At 36.0% G+C, this 13,702-nt stretch overlaps 1 protein-coding gene across 4 annotated transcripts in view; it reads right to left on the reverse strand.

Moving 5' to 3' along the window:
* The window catches only part of GTDC1 (glycosyltransferase like domain containing 1), a 392,967-nt gene that overhangs the window by 284,887 nt on the left and 94,378 nt on the right, over positions 1–13,702 (reverse strand). The gene's annotated exons all lie outside the window — the stretch shown is intronic.

The following is a 13,702-nucleotide window of genomic DNA, read 5'->3' on the forward strand; positions in this document are numbered from 1 at the left end:
AGCTGAGCCTCAGTTGAGACCACAGCCCTGACCGAATCATGAGGTTTTCCAGTTTGGTTGTTGGGAACGGGCACTATTTCTGGCCTTTTGTGAGCAATGGGCATTATTCCTTGTAGTTTTTTCGTATGGTTCTTAGTTTGACCTTGAGAGTTTCCTAACATGCATGTGCCAATTTGCACTCAGATGAATGATCAACTGGGACCCTCTACAGATCTCCAGGATTCTCTCTTTGAGCAGCTCTATTTCAGCATTGTTTTTATCTAACCAGACTCTTACCTCTATCTCCTCAATGCCAGGGGTCCTACCAGTCTCTCCCTGAATTCCTCCTCCTTGCATCAGGGACAAGAAGCTCTTCCAAGGCAAACAAGCTTGGGTAATCATAGAGCCCACCTCATTTCACTGCCCACTCTCAGGGGTCACTGTCCTTTGTTGATTGATGTCCAGTGTCTTGAATGGTTTCATATATATTTTGTCCATTTTTTGTTTGTTTCCAATGGAAAAGTAAATCTCGTTACTGTTATTTCATATTGGTTGAAAGCAGAAGTCTTCCAGTAAGTGCATTTAACCGCAGAACTAAAACCAAAACCAATGTGGGAACTAAGGTGGCAAAACAGAGCATAAAAGGTATTTACTCTGACCATGTAGTCATAGAAATAGTCCAACTGTAGAAGAAAAATAAAAGAAATTTGAGAGCTAGATCCACCTCTTGCCTTAACCATAATAGCTGTTAGTGTTCAGATACTTTTGAAAGCTTATAAATCAAACATAAGAAGTATATGCATACTTAAAAAGTATATTGGTAAAAAAAATGTTAAAATCAGATGGTAGAGAAAGAGCAATGGACAAAAAAGTGGGGACACAACTTTATTATTATTCATTATGAAGAACTAATAGATACTATCTCAAGAATTAGAGAACTCAGGGTGTCATATAATGTTATATCTATGAAAGTAGACAATAAGGAAAAAATGTAAACCTTCCTAAACATCAAAAGAACTACACACATACACACAATTTTGTAGGGGAAAAAAACGTCTTTTTTAAAAAAAATACCTCAGAGGAAGTACAGTTGACCCTTGAACAATGCAGGAGTTAATCTGTGCATAACTTATAGTCGGACCTCCATATCTTAGGTTCTTCCACATCCTCAGATTCAACCAAACAAGGACCATGTAGTGCTGTAGAATTTACTATTGAAAAATATCCTCATATAAGTTGACTTGCACAGTTCAAACCCATGTTGTTCAAGGGTCAATTGTAGAGAATCTAAAAAACAAAACAAACAGACAAAACTCAGATTTCCATAAGAGAAATAGAGAACGTTGCTCCTCCCGAAAATCCACCACTATCACCACCACCACCACCACCCCACCCCAAAATAAGGCACTAAACTCGCATGGTTTCACAGGGGAATTCTACCAAAATTTTAAAGATTAGATAAGTCTATTTCTTTTTAAACTAGTATTAATAGGGGGTGGAGGAACTTCCAAATTATTTTATTTTTATGAAGTGGGTGTAAAAAACAGGTGAAGCTCACTTAAAATAGGTGCCAAAATCTGAAATAAAATACTAGCAAACTAAATCCAGCAAGAAATGAAAACAGAGTAAAACATCATGAACATGTGATCCTCTTTCCAAAAATATAGACATGGTTCAGTATTAGTAAATCAATAAGATCCATCATTTTAATACTTTAAAAAGAAAAAAAAAATCACATAATCATGAATAGGCATTTAACCAAATTTAACAACTATTCATGATTTTTTAAATTCAATAAAATTTTTGTTCTTAAAATAAGAATCCAGGCTTCCCTGGTGGTGCAGTGGTTGAGAATCCGCCTGCCAATGCAGGGGATACGGGTTCGAGTCCTGGTCTGGGAAGATCCCACATGCCGCGGAGCGACTAGGCCCGTGAGCCACAATTGCTGAGCCTGCGCGTCTGGAGCCTGTGCTCCGCAACGAGAGGCCGCGACAGTGAGAGGCCCGCGCACCGCACCGCGATGAAGAGTGGCCCCCGCTTGCCGCAACGAGAGAAAGCCCTTGCACAGAAACGAAGACCCAACACAGCCATAAATAAATAAATAAATAAATAAAATTAAAAAAAAAAAAGAGTAAAACCTTTAAAAAAAAATAAAATAAAATAAGAATCCATGATTTTTTTTTACTATAATAAAATATGTTCAGTTCAACTCAAAAGCCAGCATCATACTTAAGAAGAAACATTAAAGTCAGCAACAAGATAAAAACTCACTATTGCCACTGTTATTTAGCATTGTACTGCAGGAACTAGCCAATAAAATTAGACAAGAAAAAAAAAAAATGAAAGGTATAAAAACTGGAAAGAAGTAGGTAAATTTATCAGTATTTGTGGATAAGATTAGAACGTTCAAGACCATTAACCAAAAAGCTATTTATTACAGTTAGAGAATTTAGTAAGCTTACAGAGTACAGAATTAATGTTTATAAAATTATTAAAATATATGTAAACATATATAACAAGCATTAAAAGAAAATACTGCATAAATAGCAGCATATACATACATAGATAAAATTTCCTAGGAATAAATTTAAGAAACATGCAAAACCTCTATGAAGAAAATGTTAAAGTATTACTGAAGGTATCCCAGGAATGACTTGAATGAATGGTAAATTGTATCACCACCTTGGAGAGGAAGAGTCAACATTACATAGACATCAATTTTCTTTGAGTTTGCTTATCTTGGTGACAATTAAAAAGGTTGTTTTTGTTTATTTTCAACTACACAAACAGATTCTAACTTTCCTAGATAAAGACAATGAAGAAACAATAGCCAAGAAAACTCAGGGATGGGGAGAGGGGATGATCAGTTGGAGATGGAAACTAACCCTACCAGACATTAAAAAATATTTTAAAATCTCAAAAATATAAAGTCTAACATTGGTTCAAACATAGACACAGCCAATGGAAAAAAAGACATAGTCCAGATATACACAGACTACATACAAGGAGTTAGCATGATGCTAAAGGTAGCCTCTCAAAACAGAGATGAACAACCCAATAAATGGTGTTGAGTCAATTTGGTAACCATTTGGAGAAAAAATAAACTGGGATCCAGACCAGGAGGCAACAGGACAAACTTCAAAGGATCCAAACGTTTCAATGTAAAAAATGTAACCAGAGAAGTACTAACTAGTTGAATGTACCCTAGGAAATGACTTCCCCATAGGTCACAGCTTGCTATCCCATGGAAATATGTGAGCCACAAATGCAAGAGATAAATGTAATTTAAAAATTTCTAATAGCCAATAAGATTTTCTAGTAGCCCTTGAAAAGATGAAAATAAATTAGATGAAATCAATTTTAATAATATATTTTAATTCAAGATATCTAAAATATTATCAATATATAAATACAAAATTATGAAAAATTTTGCTTTATTTGAAACTAAACATTTTAAATTCCATGTGTATTTTACAGTTATAATCATATCTCAATTCAGACTAGCCGCATTTCACAGACTCAATAGCCACATGTGGCTACCATACCAACTGGCAGGTCCTAAGAAGTGCAGACTAAGTCCCACAAAGTAGGGAACACTGTTTAGCTCAGTTCACCCAGTACCTGCACAGTGCCCGGCATATATTTTTGTGAGAGAGAAAAGAGAAAGAGGAAGGAATAAAAATGGATCTTATTTGAGAAACAAAGGCATTGGTATAGTAAGGGTGAAAAAAAGCATTTAGAAGTCTTGGGTTCAAGTCTTGACTCTGAAATTTCCTAATAGGTAACTTGGGCAAATCATAACTTTTCTGAACTTGATCTGTAAAAGAAGATTTTTCATGCTTACCTAGTGTTTAGGAGTTGCTATGAGGATCAAACGAGATCATGAAGACATATGTAAATTGTGAGGCACTTTATAAATGTTATATTGTTACTAAGTTAAAAAGCTCTGTCTCTATGATCACTGTTTCCAGAGAACACTAGCTTAATGCTTTTGATCACTGTCGCCCATCTATCTCCTACCATGGACATGCAGGTTAAAATTATGCAGCATGTTGGTCCATGTTCTATCCCTGGAACACCATTATTTTGATTTGTTAATCTGTGTTCAGCTCCACATTTCAGCTGTCTGCAAATAGAAGCCTCTCTCCTTTAACTTGACAAAAAGAGGCTCCCCTGAGGTATCTCAGACACTTGTATCCTGTTGGGCTCCCTTTGGTTTGCAGCATCTACCCTACAGAATAACCCTAGTCATCCTCTGATATAGGACAGGAACTGGTTACAACAGAAGCCAGAAAAGGAAAGAGACCTGAAATCCTAAGATGCTCCTCACAGAGATATGGAGAGAGAATGGGGTTGGATACTAGAGATGAGTCCACTGAAGGTGGAAGAGTCAACAAGGAGCAGGAAGTTGGATCCAAGCTTGCCACATTTTCCATAATGACTCACATCATATCAGAAGGCTAGTATTCCATTCACATCTCTCCCTGTTCCCTAACTGGTGACTTCTGGCTGCATGGTAAAAAGAAGGAAGAGTCAGAGGAACACATTATCTCCCTACAGTTTCCCTCATTAATTGTCATCAAAGCTGGCATTTTGAGTAAGTGAATTAGAAAAACAGGGATACTTAAATACACTCAGTCTTTCAGATTACCCTCAACCAGCCGGAGAGCCTGAACTAAAAGTCTCCCGGATTAAGGTCACTTTGACAGCAAAAGTACCTGTGTAGCTTCTGGGTGAAACAATCCTTTCATTTTCAGGTAATACAGAATATTCCTTTGTTGACAGTGGAATAGAAAGAGCTTAAGCCAGAAAACCTGGGTTCTTCTCCTGCCTGCCACTTAAATGTAGCCTAAATTTGCACAAATAACTTAATCTCTATCAGTACATTTCTATATATGTTAATTGAATATAATTATGCTTTGCTTACACAATTGTTTGGGGAATATTCACTGCCACTTTACTTAAGCTTTCCTATTACACAGAATGGTTATGGGAGGCTAGTATGTTATTATTATAGTGATCTCTGGCATGGCTTATAAATAAACCACTGATGAGGAAATTTAGAAGATACTGAAGTAGTATTACTGTGAAAGAACTGTATTATAAAACACATGTGATTTTATTGTAGAGTTGCATGCATGCTACTAGCACATTCGATGCCAAACCTCCAAATATTTTCATGTTTAATCTTGATTTTCTAATGTGGTTTAGGTATCTTTTTCTACACCAGGTGCATGAGGCAATGAAGATGAACGTTCCTAAAGGTAGCTAATAGTAGAAAGCCATCCCATTACTCCATGAGTATATGAGCACAGGGTGTGTTAGGACACCTGGCCGACCTCAAAGGTGAATTAGTCCTGATACAAAAATAGATTAGAGAAAGGCCTAAGACCACTAGACAAGAATCACCTACAGAATTCAGGGAGCATAGTTAGGCAACAGCCACTTAGTTTTCCACACCTATTGCTTGGAAAGGGGCTAAATTTTAATGCATAAGGGTCCCAGTACTGTTTCCACAACTCGCACACAGGTTTCTTCCTGGATTAAACTCATAAGAAGGATTTAGTGTTTAAGTTTCCTGTGAAGGGGGTCTTTGTTCCCACTGAGTTCTAAGAATAATTTTAAAGAGAGCAGAAAAGAATGATATGCAATTTTGTAGTTCTTTGTTGTAAAGTGGGGTCCCTATGTTTCTTCAGAAAAATAATTTTTTTAACTGTTCTCACTCACAAGAACGGAAGCATTCCCAGTGTCTGACTAGAAGAACATAAAGTTAGGAATATTGCTCAGTGGGTTTATTCCTGTGAAGATGAAAACATACAATGGAACAAAGAGAAAAAAGATAATCTTAAGGCCACAGATAACTGACCATATCTAAGTCAGAATTCCTTAAGGGAAGCCAAAAATGCACTGGAAGCTCACTGTTTGTTTCTTTTTTTTTACTTTTTTTTTTCCCCCTTCAGTTAGAAGATATGCAATTTGACTGATGGTATTTTTTCCACGCTGGTGACATTTTAAATGGAAACCAAGATTTTTGGGGGTGGTTGTAATAGCTTGATGAAATCTTTAATGTGTGCCAAAATGTTTCATTAATGTAAGTCAGCCAAATAATCCTCTTGCCTTGTAAAAATATTTCTTTTTAAAAAATGCTTTCTGAACTGTTAAAAAATTAGAGTACTTAGAGTTTAGCTACAAATATATGGGTTATATTGACTAACGTTGTACCCGTATTTCCTCAAAGCAAACAGTAGAGAGGATATAATTTTGATAATGTTAGATATGAAGTTCTCAACTTTTTTAAATCAAATAATTACTACTTTTAAATTCAGATGGCTATTAAAAATCTGGGATTCAACCAAGTTGCTATGTTTCTTACTTGAAACAACTGCTTGGCCTTGTGAAAAGCCAGGTGGTTGCTGCCTTTAGGTTTGTGGTATTTAGGTCTTGGTGGCCAATGACCAGTATGGATTCTCTTTCACTCTGCATATAGTTTTTTTCTAGTTGAAATGAAGAGTCAGTTCATGTTTGATTGGTGATAACAATAAAGACATGTGGTATTTAAAAGTAGGAAAACTGCCTTTCAGTCAACAGAAAATTACATACTTAACATTAAAGCAGAAAAGTATAGTGATGCACTGGAGGTGAAAAATGGGGGAACCTTAACTAAATTACAGGGAAATTTCCATAACAGATTCACTAGTAATGTTGTTTTAATAATGATTTCCTGTCATGAACTATATTTATCATATACCACCTCCCTGACATGACACTATTTAATGTTTTTGAGAGCCATGTTTTAATCAGATTAAACTCAAGGAAACCGATAGGTATCTGTCTGGTCTTAGCTTTAGCTTCTGCTTCTTATTTAGTCACAAGGCTATTATTGCTGGAATCTTTATAAACACATTTGCCGGGATTGACACAAGAGTGCAGCTTATGTTGTGAGGTCACAAAAATGTGTGCCGGTGGTTTTCATGATCTCTGCACAGAGTGCATTACAGAATTGTTTAATAAATTAAAGACAAGTGATGCAAAATGTGTTCCTTTCCCCCATGGGATTAAGCATCTAAAAATACAACTTATTTTTAGATTCAGAAAATAGTTTCTTAGGAACTAAGTAACCAAGAAGAATGTTCAAAGAAAGGTTGGTACACTATTATTCATTATTCAAGTATATTTACATAAAACTAAAATCTCCAACAATAAGCTCAATGTTCTAAAAACTAATTTACCAAATAAGCGGTAATAACTTTGATAATTTATATAACAGCTATGACATTACTTAAGATGCAACATTCCAATATTATCAGTGAACACATCAAGTTGAATACTTGAAAGAGCTCTGGAGGGCAAAGTTTTCCTCCTTCAAATTCAGGCTCTTCGAAAACAGTGCTCCCTGGTTCAAGATTTCCCATGGCAGATAATCTAGTAACAATCCAATAGTGCCAAACTGAGCATTAGATAAGGATGAAGTCATATATCAAAGTAAGATTAGTGTTAAAAGTGGAAATTAACAAAGAAAGTATAAAAGAGAATTAAAAAGGTAGTACAGACTGACCTTTAACACTACAATCATCATCACATGAAAATGTTTTTAGGCTTAGATGACTGCATAATACATGCAACATATAAAACCACTTTATGTTAGATATAATAATACATTATTTTTTCATCCACATAATTTGCATACCTTTTCTTAAACAAATATGCAGTAACTTCCTCAGTAAGTACCTGTGGCTTTGAAGCTTCCTCTGTAGAATATCTTAAAACTGCTGTACAGCATGCATGACAGACACTGATTAGCTGGTAAGATATAATCTAGTGAACTGGTACTAAACTAAAAACTATAGAGTAGCGTCCACAGATAGTTATCAGGTACTTTTTTATGACGAATACATTATGTAGGAAAAGAGAATATCCTTCAATTGTCTGTATATAAGAAAGGGAAATCTTTGAGACTATTATTAATTAATGATTAACAGGATTACTGCTGAAGTTTTTCTTGTAGGTATTAATAACACCATAACTGAGTGTAAGAAGTCTAAGAAAAATTAAAGTCAGTGCTATTATTGAGATGCTTTTTAATATCTCTGTCGTTATATATAGTTTCAGTCTGCATTATTTTTGCTTAATATTGATAAAATATTTCATGAACAATTTACAGGTTGGGTTTCAGGTGAGCAGAATAAACACACTATTTATAAGCACAAGATATACTTTTAAACCAACTTTTAAAATTTCACTGGATCTTTCAACATGTTTGAAATGCTTACAAGATATTCATCTATTTGTGGCATCATATAGGTCTGTCTCCCCATCTGTCTATGTTTTTCATGAAGACTAGTATCTGGTACATGTGGTTTTTTTTTTTTTTTTTTTCCTTCCCCACTTTAGTAGCTATTCATTGGCCCACTACTATGCCATTTCTGTAATAGTTGTCCGACAGCATTTATTGATCATTTTTTAAATAAAATACAAGCTTTCTTTTACAGGACAAGGGGACAAGTAATCAATGCCTTTAATTTAATTTTGACTAAATTTATCTCTGTATGGTTAGAAAATTAATGTCATCAAAATCTATTATTGTCACAATAAATAATTACATTGGCAGCATGATGTAATACTAAGATCTAAAACACTTAATTTTCTAAGAGTAACATATATATGGTTATTCATCACAGCACTTCAGCCCTATCTTCCCAAAAGTAACCTTCTTATATTCCATGGCCAGATTTGCTAAGAAATTCACATCTTGCATGTATGGACATCTTGAGGAATCCTTTTTTAACAGGAAATCCTGGCAACACCCCTTCCCCTCCCCACTCCACTTGGTAGCCTGACTCCAGCACAAGCTCATCTGGTTCGACTAAAATCATTGCATTATTTGGCAGTGGTTTCTTCATACGTGGCGCTTGGAGCTCATTGAAGCTCAAACAGTACAGGAAATGCAAATCATGCAAACCACCCTCATGATGGCGACGTATAGCAGCGTGATTGAGCGGCAGTACGCACGACTCGTGGGCTGACCACATGAAAGGAGCCATTTAAAGACCAGATGAGCAAAAGCTGGGATAAGTTAGAGAGTATGTGTGAGTTTAAAAGCTGGCAGAATAGCATCCTTATTTAAAATAGAAGGGTTTTTTTTATTATTATTTTTTATTAATAACACCTGCCCAAGTTCTTCACATTGAAGGAAGTTTACAGAGGTAGAGTGAGTATACTGCCCTAAGTAGTCCAATCTTTCTTTTTTTAAATCCCAGGTATGGTAGAAGAGTGGAGTACTTTCCATCAATTTTTCACAGGATTTTCTACAGTTGTTAACAATTATTGGAAATGTTTTCTTTCACTGAACTTTAAAAAAAAAGATAATTTCGCAATGCCCCACATTATCTGCTCATAATTCCTAGCGTCAGTTTAATTGCCACATGTTAATAAAATTAGTTCTTCCAACAAAAAATAAGGAACTATAATTCTCAGGAATTCTTCAACAAAAGCCTTAGGAGCAATACAGAATTTGCTATTAAGAGAATATTTAAACAAGGCTAATATGGTAATTAGAACAGAAAAATGGCTACAGGAAGTTCTTTTCTTTTTTGGAACTGATTGTTTTTTAGATGTTTCTAATTTACCACCAAGTAAAGAAAATGTGACTATTAAGAGAATAAATGCAATAACTTAAAATAATTAAAAGAAACATTCAATTTTTTATGTTTGTTTAGCATTTTAAATTATTTTCCAAAGCCCTTTAAGTAGGCTATGTCATTTGCATACAGACTTAAAAGCACCAAGAATTCCATTAAAGCACTGGCTCCCTTAACCCCTTATACCTATAGCTACAAGCTTAAATAAGGGAATAAATAAGTTAGAAGTTTAAATAAAGTGGGGAAAAAGGCCAGTGCCTCTGGTCTAGGAATCAGAAAACCTAAGTATAAATAGCCATATGATACTGAACTAATCACTCTCTGAAACTTAAATTTCTCATATTCAAGAATGACGCTATCACCAGCCTTCCTGACAGCTTCAGAGTTTCATTTGAAAGATGGGGTGATACAGTATGTGAGAAAATTGTACAGCGCTAAACAAACATAAAGAAGTACTCTACGGACTTTCCTGGTGGTGCAGTGGTTAAGAATCCGCCTGCCATTGCAGGGGACACAGGTTCGATCCCTGGTCCATGAAGATCCCACATGCCATAGAGCAACTAAGCCCGTGCGCCACAACTACTGAGCCTGCACTCTAGAGCCCGCGAGCCACAACTACCGAAGTCTGCACACCAAGAGCCCATGCTCCGTAACAAGAGAAGCCACCACAATGCGAAGCCGGAGCACCGCAACAAAGAGGAGCCCCCGCTCGCCGCAACTAGAGAAAGCCCGCGCACAGCAACAAAGACCCAACGCAGCCAAAAATAAATAAAATAAATTAATTTTTTAACATCTTTATTGGAGTATAATTGCTTTACATTGTTGTGTTAGTTGCTGCTGTATAACAAAGTGAATCAGCTATACGTATACATATATCCCCATATCCCCTCCCTCTTGCATCTCCCTCCCACCCCTCTAGGTGGTCACAAAGCACCAAGCTGATCTCCCTGTGCTATGCGGCTGCTTCCCACTAGCAATTAAAATTTAAAAAAAAAGAAGTACTCTACTATTTATGAGGCACTCACATTGTGCCAGGTACTATGTTGGGCTCCTACATACATTATCTCATTTGGTTTAATTTCATCTTCACAATACCACTTCATTATTATTCGTGCCATTTTAAGAGATAAGAAAATTGAGGCTCACAAAAGTTAAGCAATTTCCCAGAAATGGTACGGCTAATAAACGGCAACACTGAGGGTAAATATATTAGGCCATACATGGTTCTGTATTGATGATCATAATCATCCACTGGGGGTCCGCATAACTCTTGATTAGTTGTTATTTTAAAGAGAAAATCAATGCTGACACCCTACAAAGTAGAATCAAGTAATGCAGAATTTCTCTAACTTTTCCATCAGACACACAGCTAGATACTTGGTATTTCGAATTGGCTCATATTATTCCATCATGTCCACTTCTTCCTTAATTTATCCAAAACATAGCAATGGCTACCCTGTTTGACAACCAGAAAGAGTGCTAATAACCATTCTCCCCTGAAGTCTCCAGAGCCACTGCCTTGAAATTTTAAACACTGGTTGGTGTTAAGAAATTCTGACTGGGTGCAACAAGAATAGGCAGCTTTAAAGACTTTCTGATTGCCAACTGAACTGTCTTCCTTTCCAAGCCAAGGAAAGCCACTTGTATGTACAGCCACTAATAAGCAAGACTTAATTATTTGTTTTTTGTTTTCAGAGAGTTTGTAAAAGCCCATGGGAGAAAAGAGGTTAGATTATATTTTAATATTTAAAATAAAGTAAAACAAAAACCTATGAGCTTATAATTGCTTATATTTGTCAAAAGAGAAGACTGTAGACAAAAGAAAGATGTTGGTGGAAAAGAGCATATAGTTATCTACAAGTTGAAGGTAGGCAGCATAATTTTGCCAGAGCAACCAATAAAGGAGAAAAGTCAGTCAGAGAACCTATTCAACAGGGTATTCAGATCAGTTGAGACAGGATGCTCATTCACAGCTAGAAAATCCATCAACTGCCCTAATCCATGCCAAAACCCAGAAGAGGATGAATCAATAAAGCTGGGAAGAGTGCTGAGTTATTCCTTCTACCCTCAGCTCTTAGAAGGCATCAAGGATCCTACTGAAGAAACAAAACCTTGATGCATCTATAGGAAGTTTGATGTATGAATATTATGTTGTAATCTGAAGATCAGAAATTTAAGAGACACCATTTACATCATGTCCTGTTTCATAGGGAACAACTATTCAAGATATAAAAACCAGGCACTGACGAGCCATAGGTTCAAGGATTTCAGAGATTGTGATGGTAGAGGGTAGAAGTCTCTCCTTGTAAAATAAATTTAAAGTTGCATTCTGAGGAGGAAGCACTGAAGTGGACTGAGTCAAGAAGCAAAGTACGGAAACAAGTGGATCTGAAAAAAAATGGAGTTTCCAGGTAAGCCCAAACTAGTAAGTGGATCTGCGTGGGTTTTGCTTTCATTTTGTTTTGAACGAGGAGGGCAGAGTTCATTCCTCTTCAAATGCCCCAAGACAATTCTTAACAATCCCACTGTCAGAGTTTCCAGCTGGAAGACAAACCTGAATCTGCATCTCTTGTTTGAGCCTGTTTTTCTCCATTTGCCTTCAGTAGCAAGAGAATATTACTGATTCATTAAATCATCCCTTACCTTTGCCTCTAAATTATTTCCAATTCTTCCAGTATTTATTTTCCAGCCTGTTACTGATTTTCATCAGGAACAGGACTATCAATGAAAACAGAGGACTATTTTCATTGATAGTCCTCTAGGTGCTATCAAATTTGCCACATTAGATTCACATTATAGAATTCAATACTAAACACTCAGGACCCACCCAGAAATGTCATCACCTACCCCTTGTTTTCGAAAGCTCACTTAACCTTTCCAGACCTCTGTTTCCTCAGCTGTAAAATGACAGCAGTTTGATTAGAAGAGCTTTAAAGTCTTTACTATGTTAATAACTGTCATATTATCTCAATGTCAGGCGTTAATATCTAAAAACACTAATTAGTAAGAAAAAAAGTAGTACCACAAAAGACTCTATAATGGGAGGCAAATAATTAACATTTTGCCCATAGTACCCCGTGGACAACTACCTATGTGATTATAGTTAAGTCACTGAAGCTTTTTTGTTGCTTTTACCAACAAACTGAAGATAATACATCACACTTTGTTATGGAGGGAATGGACCATATGATCTCTTACTGCAATGGTTCCAGAATGAATGACTATATTATGGCTTATTATATGTACATGATGGTACCAGGCAGTCCTTTATTTAACAAAAATTTAATAAAAGCCTAGACTGTAACAGGCACCATATGACATAGTGAATTCAAGGATGCTGGTGTAGTGGGTTGAACTGTGTTGTCCAAAAAGATATTCAAGTCCTAACCCCTGGTATTCAGGTTAAGATGAGGTCATACTAGATTAGTACGGGCTCTATAGCCAATGACTTCTGTCCTTATAAAAAGGGGAAGGGACACAAAGAGATATACACAGGGAAGAAGGTCATGTGACAACAGAGGCAAAGATTGGAGTGACGCACCTACAAGCCAAGAAATGCCCAAGATTGCAGGAAGCCACCAGAAGCTAGGCAGAGGCAAGAAAGGATTCTTCCCTAGACCTTTCAGAGGAAGCAAGTCTTGCCAACACTGATTTTGGACTTCTAGCCTCAACAACTGTGACAGAATAAATTCTGTTGTTACAGAAACCTTAAGAAATTAATATAGTTGGTCACATCAGTACAATAAGAGATAGCCAGGCAAATAAAAAAAGTTATTAAAAGAATTCCAAGAAATATGTTATTTTAGTGAAACCAAAGGACTGGCAACACCTAATATTTTTTAAAAATTTAAGCTTTCATGACATTGAAAAGTAGTGCTTTTGAACAGGATAAACTACAGGCTACTATCATAACCATTTCTAATTTACTAATTTGATTTTTGAAAATAGACAAACCATTTTACTTCTGAACATGTCAGTTTCCTTTCCTAGAAAGTGAGATTTGACATATATATTAATCTACCACACAAGAGGGAAAAGAAAATTAATGACATTATGCTGAATACTTTTGTAAATGGTAAATGTCA

The sequence above is a fragment of the Balaenoptera physalus genome, assembly GCF_965194825.1.
Source record: "Balaenoptera physalus genome assembly, chromosome: 6".
Classification (NCBI taxonomy): domain Eukaryota; kingdom Metazoa; phylum Chordata; class Mammalia; order Artiodactyla; family Balaenopteridae; genus Balaenoptera; species Balaenoptera physalus.